This window comes from Kogia breviceps, chromosome 6 (genome assembly GCF_026419965.1).
Source record: "Kogia breviceps isolate mKogBre1 chromosome 6, mKogBre1 haplotype 1, whole genome shotgun sequence".
Taxonomy (NCBI): domain Eukaryota; kingdom Metazoa; phylum Chordata; class Mammalia; order Artiodactyla; family Physeteridae; genus Kogia; species Kogia breviceps.
Genome location: NC_081315.1, coordinates 74,090,862 through 74,097,850, shown reverse-complemented (window position 1 = coordinate 74,097,850; position 6,989 = coordinate 74,090,862).

Genomic DNA, 6,989 nt, shown 5'->3' with positions numbered 1-6,989 from the left:
TGTAAACAAAGTTATATGTACCCTGGAAGTGTAATTCTGTAAATATCTAGGTCTTTTTGAATTAGCCCAATAATAATAGTAGCTAACAATTATTGACCACTTTTATGGTATGTAATAATTCATTTAAAACTCACAATTGTCCTTTGAGGCAGCAGCTATTAGTATCATCATCTCCATTTTACAAAGGAGGAAACTGAGACATAAGTGTTAAATAATTTCCCAGAATCCCATAGCCAGGAAGTAGTAGAGCTGGTTTTGAACACAGGTGGTCGGACTTCAGAATCTGCACTCATAATCTCCAATAGTTCATGACCAAGATGAGTTCTCCATTGTTCTCCTTACAAGAATATTGATACCTCAGTCAGCTACCATCTGGGGTGGGGATTGGGAGCAAGGGTTATTGCTTTTTTTTTTTTTTTTTTTTTTTTTTTGCGGTACGCGGGCCTCTCACTGTTGTGGCTTCTCCCATTGCAGAGCGCAGGCTCCAGACGCGCAGGCTCAGCGGCCAAGGCTCACGGGCCCAGCCGCTCCGCGGCATGTGGGATCCTCCCAGACCAGGGCTCGAACCCATATCCCCTGCATCGGCAGGTGGACTCTCAACCACTGCACCACCAGGGAAGCCCGGTTATTGCTTTGATGATACCCAACAACTTGATCCTCTTGCTCTAAGAGCAGGTTTGCCAGTTTTGAAGTCTCAGCACCTCTGGGACTCAACACATTGAAACAATCTGTTCCTTAGAGAGGGAAGCAATTCCTTTATCTCTTGCTCAAAAGGCTTCCTAGTAGGCCATTTACTCCGACAGTACTCCAGATACTCCAGAGGTGGGTGGAAGGGTCCTGAAGACCATGTCCCTCCCACCCCCAGTCAGCAGTTTACTAAGATGAAGCTTCAGCATCTGAGCTTCGTACTAGAAAGGCTGGTAGACTAGGCCAGCTTGCAGGAGTTTTATGGGGAAGAAGTTAGCAGAGGCAGTCTAGGGCAGTAATATTACCACCACAATCAACAAAGCAGGAAGATTTAAAGGTCAGAGTTTAATGGCAAGAGTCCTAGGCCTATACATGAGAGAAGGAAAAATTGAACTGGCCCTGAAACAAGCAAGACAAAAGCAGATATCAAAAGACAAAGTGTAGGGCTTCCCTGGTGGCGTAGTGGTTGGGAGTCCGCCTGCCGATGCAGGGGACGCAGGTTCGCGCCCCGGTCCGGGAAGATCCCACATGCCCCGGAGCGGCAAAAAAAACAAACAAACAAAAAAAAAAAACAAAAAAAAACACAAAAACCAAAAGACAAAGTGTAGAGCCAGGGAAACAGATGAGAATAGGAGGAATGGTCTCAACAGTAGATGAGAGGGGTGATTCTCTGCTAAAGCTAAGTGGTTGCAGGCCTTTTAGCAGGTTGTGTGGGAGGAAGAGTTGCATTTAAAGGGCCAGTGATGCTGCTGCCTGTCTGGGTTGTGAGTTTCTAGTCTTGGGACACACTGGTAACCAGATATGTTGGACTAGGGCCTGCTCTTCAGAGCTCCCTGATGCACAGGAGTCCACCATTGTGTCGATCTGTAAACAGATTCCATCTCCCCAAAGCTCCTGGAAACCAGATAGCTCCCATCTCACATCTGCACTCTAGTCTAGAGAAATGAGGGTAGGGTGTCGGGCAGGGAAGAGATGAGTAGTAGGGCATGGCACAGGTGGTTCCCCTGTTATCAGTGGGTATGGTTTCCTTCACATAGGGCACCTGCACATGAAGAGGTGGCTCTCAGTTCAAACAGAGCTGCTCTGTCTGTCGGCATGGTTGTCTACCCCAGCATTATGGAAGACTTGTTTCCTCTTTTCTACCATCACCATTCTCCCAAATCGATTGCACTTTCACTATTGACGGTTTTTGCAGCCCCCCCTCAAGTTGATCAGGAGGTGTGGCCAGGTATTCAGGCAACCTTCAGTCACACACAGCTATCAGTTCACAGTTCTGCTTCAGCATCCTCTGGTCCTTCAATACTGGACCCAAATTATGATGTGATATCTTTGTAAACAACTCTTGAGAAACCACCAAAATTCTGCTGTGCATTGGTAGCAGGACAGATCATGGTGTTGCTGGCAATGATCCTGGCAGGGAGAGGGTATGTATTCTATGGGATAGCAGGGTAACATGTATTGCTTTCAAAGATGGGATTGCAGTGTGCGTAGAAGGTGATAAATTTCTCAACCTCTCCAACCGGCAGGATAAAAGAGATGCTTTTCTACTTCTCCACCACAAATGCATTCAGAGCTACATCATAATGTTGCACAAGGTCCCCTCCAAGAGTGGGCGTAGCCTATTAGACTCCAGGCAGACAAAACAACTCCTCCTACACTTAAGTCAAAAGGCTGATAAAGGCCACCACCTCCACACAGAAGCTGATGTGCTCCCTGAGCACAATAATGTAGTTGCCAGATCTTCCACATGACTGTAGTAATGGGCTTGGCTCTGGAGCCTTATATTTGGGCAAGAACATTCAGTCATCCCTTGAAAGGTCAGCCCAGCAATTAACCAGCCAGGATTAGTACGATGAGCAGAGAATATGGGCAGGAGCTATGTGAGAAGATCTGTAATGATGGGCTAGAGGGCTCCAGGCTCATTTTTATTGGGTCAGTCTAGCTTAAAGCCACAAGTTCAGACAGTCCTTTCCCTGACCTCTAAACAAATGCTAAATATCACACCTTTTTTTCTTATAGTTTCTTAGAATTCTTAAATTCAACTCTTCAGTTGACATGGGATTTATTCTGGTGGGTTGTGTGAGGCATATCTCTAAATGGACAGTTTTATATGGGGCATTGTTGTATGCTGGATTATACTCTATGTATTTATTCAGTCACTGTTACTAGTTCAAGGTACACTGTTAAGGGCCAGAGATGATAAAGGTCATAAGGACTGTGCTCCTTGCTCTGGAGCAGCTTATTGTCCAATTAAGGGGATGAAATGTACACAAGATAACAATACATACAAAGAACCATGTGAAAAGTGCCATGTGAGCCATATGCACAAGAGAGAATATAAGGGCTTTTTTGGTGTGTTTGTTTTTCCTCTGATTTTTTTTTTTTTTTTTGAGAGTATTAAGGGAATAGAAGTGGAGTCTTTCTGCTTGAGATAATAAGAGCTTTCCCAGAAGAAGTGTGATTTCAGATGGGCCTTCAGGGATAGGTAGCTTTTTTTTTTTTTTTTTCAGTACGCGATCCTCTCACTGTTGTGGCCTCTCCCGTTGCGGAGCACAGGCTCTGGACGCGCAGGCTCAGCGGCCATGGTTCACGGGCCTAGCCGCTCCGCGGCGTGTGGGATCTTCCCGGACTGGGGCACAAACCCGCGTCCCCTTCATGGGCAAGCGGACTCTCAACCACTGCGCCACCAGGGAAGCCCAATAGGTAGCTATTTTAATCTTGACTTGTTGGTTGCAAAGAACAGAAAACCACTTGAATAATCTCAATTTAATCTCATCTGACTTGTAAGAATCGATTCCAAAAGGAAACTGGAAAAAAATATGAACAGAAATATGCACAAGGCAGTTTACTATTTTTATGCCATTATCTGTAATATCAAAAGACTGAGAGCAACCCTGATGTTATCAATATGGGACTAGTTGAGAAAATCATGAAACATCCACACAATGGAGGACTAAGCCTCAATAAAAAGGAAAGAGAAAAATATCCATATGTCTCCAAGATAACGGGTTCAGAATGGTGCTTAGTGTCAACAGCAGGAAGGATATAAAATATATACATATATGCTTATATATGTACAAAAATATACATAGAAATAAAAAATAAACAATGGAAGCCTAAACCAAAAATCGATTTAAAAAAATGGTGACCTAATGAGGAAGGAGGAGACAGAGTGAAGGGCATAGAAATTGTGAAATAAACTTCATATCTTATGGCAAGACAAGAAAAATTTAAACATGAAAAAAATTTTCTCTGCTTTTTGGCCTCCTCTCTCCCCTCACTGTGCACGGTGTATCTGCATTATGCATCAACCACAGCTCCCCATCAGCAGAAATACCTGCTCAACCATAAAGAGCAACATTCTCCTAGCACCAACCAGACAACTCCTTTAAAGATTACATTCCTTCTTGATCTTTTAAAGGGGTCTCAATGACCCCTCCACCACTGTGTACTTGCAGATCTGGATTGTGTAAACTGTCGATAATATATCATTTAATGTACAACCTTCTGTCTCAAAAAATTTTCATAACTGTACTTTGACTTCTAATAGGTGGAACAGTTCTCAGAGCTTTCTGAGGAGTGGTTCCCAGGTTATAATCCTCAATTTGACTCAAATAAAAATTTCCATTTCTTTTTTAGATTGATTGATTAATTTTTCATCAACAAAACGGAATTTATCTTGAGTTTATCTTGTAACATGGTTTTGACTTTGGAACCATGTAAATATTGACATGCTTAACAAGCAAAAATTAAAAGTAAAAAAGGGGAGATATTAAAAAGTTGTATCATACAAAAATAAACTCAAAATGGATTAAAGACCTAAATGGAAGGCCAGACACTATCAAACTCTTAGAGGAAAACATAGGAAGAACACTCTATGACATAAATCACAGCAAAAACCTTTTTGACCCACCTCCTAGAGAAATGGAAATAAAAACAAAAATAAACAAATGGGACCTAATGAAACTTAAAAGCTTCTGCACAGCAAAGGAAACCATAAACAAGATGAAAAGACAACCATCAGAATGGGAGAAAATATTTTCAAATGAAGCAACTGACAAAGGATTAATCTCCAAAATTTACAAGCAGCTCACGCAGCTCATTATCAATAAAACAAACAACCCAATCGAAAAATGGGCAGAAGACCTAAATAGACATTTCTCCAAAGAAGATATACAGATTGCCAACAAACACATGAAAGGATGCTCAACATCACTAGTCATTAGAGAAATGCAAATCAAAACCACAATGAGGTATCACCTCACACGGTCAGAATGGACATCATCAAAAAATTTACAAACAATAAATGCTGGAGAGGGTGTGGAGAAAAGGGAACCCTCTTGCACTGTTGGTGGGAATGTTAATTGATACAGCCACTATGGAGAACAGTATGGAGGTTCCTTAAAAAACTAAAAATAGAAATATCATATGACCCCGCAATCCCACTACTGGGCATAGACCCTGAGAAAACCATAATTCAAAAAGAGTCACTTACCACAATGTTCATTGCAGCACTATTTCCAATATCCAGGACATGGAAGCAACCTAAGTGTCCATTAACAGATGAATGGATAAAGAAGATGTGGCACATATATACCATGGAATATTATTCAGCCATAAGAAGGAATGAAATTGAGTTATTTGTAGTGAGGTGGATGGATCTAGAGTCTGTCATACAGAGTGAAGTAAGTCAGAAAGAGAAAAACAAATACCATATGCTAACACATATATATGGAATCTAAAAAAAAATGGCTCTGAAGAACCTAGTGGCAGGACAGGAATAAAGACGCAGACATAGAGAATGGACTTGAGGATATGGGGAGGGAGAAGGGTAAGCTGGGAAGAAGTGAGAGAGTGGCACTGACATATATACACTACCAAATGTAAAATAGATAGCTAGTGGGAAGCAGCCACATAGCACAGGGAGATCAGCTCTGTGCTTTGTGATCACCTAGAGGGGTGGGATAGGGAGGGTGGGAGGGAGACACAAGAGGGAGGAGATATGGGGATATATGTATATGTATAGCTGATTCACTTTGTTATACAGCAGAAACTAATACAACAATGAAAAGAAATTATACTCCAATAAAGATTAAAAAAGTTTTAAATAATAACAGCAAAAAGATACATTGTATTAGCTACAAGACCAGATTATCTTCCAGTTATCACTTGAGATATTAATATTACAAAATTGCTATCCTATTAAGAAGCAGTCAGAGATGATGAAGCCAAAACATGTAAGAGAAATAAGCATTATAGTTTTGAATCATGTGTGCTCATTTATTTTGAAAAAAAAAGATTTTTCTGGATATTATAACGCTAGTGGTATATGTCAACTATTAAAAAATCTAATGAGTAAAAAAATATGTTGTATTATAACATCAGAGAGTAGGTAATACAGTGTGGCCAGGCCACTTGAGGAACAGAACTACAAAGTAAGAAACCAAGGAAATGTCCTTCATCTCCTTTAATGAGTCATTCATTTATTTATCCAACATATTTATTGAGCACATACTATGTACCAGGAATTGTTCTAGGCAACGGGCATATAGCAAAAAAATCAGAGGAAAAAGACCTGACTTCACAGAGCTTATATTTTACTGATGGGTGACAGACAATAAACACATAATTAAAATGTAGAGTGTGCCATATGATGATGGTGCTATGGAGAAAAATAAATCAGAGAAGAGAATAAGGAGTGTGGGCAGGGGTGGTATTGAAATTTTAAATAGAGTGGTTAGAGAAAGCATTGCAGAGAAGATGACATTTGAGCAAAGGTCTGAAAGAGGTGAGAGAGCAAGACATGCAGGTAACTTAGGAAGAGCATGCCAAGAGAATAGCAAGTGCAAAGGCCCTGAGGCAATAATGTGCCTGGCTTCAAGGAAGAACAACATCTATGTGGCTAAACTGGAGTGAGTGATGGGGAGTCTTGGAAGATGAAAGTCAGAGGGATGGAGGAAAGAGTCTATAGGACCTACTGGGCTCTTGTAAAGGCTTTGGCTTTTACTTCAGATAAAATGAGAAGAAAAGGGAAGATTTTGAGCTGAAGAGTGACATGACCTGGTTTACATTTTAACAAGAGCCCTCTCTTCTCTGCTTCTTGAGTGTTTGCCAGTTGCTCCATTCCCCTAATTCTCTCTCAAAACTTCTGTTTACTCATGGCTTGTGAGTTCCCTTCACAACATCAGTTTACATGTGGGTTTTTGTTTGGTGCTGTAACAACTGTTGACATTTGTGTGCCTACTGTGACCTAATCACTCAGTCTCTCAGTGTCTCAATTCCAGATTCTTGGGTGACATAAT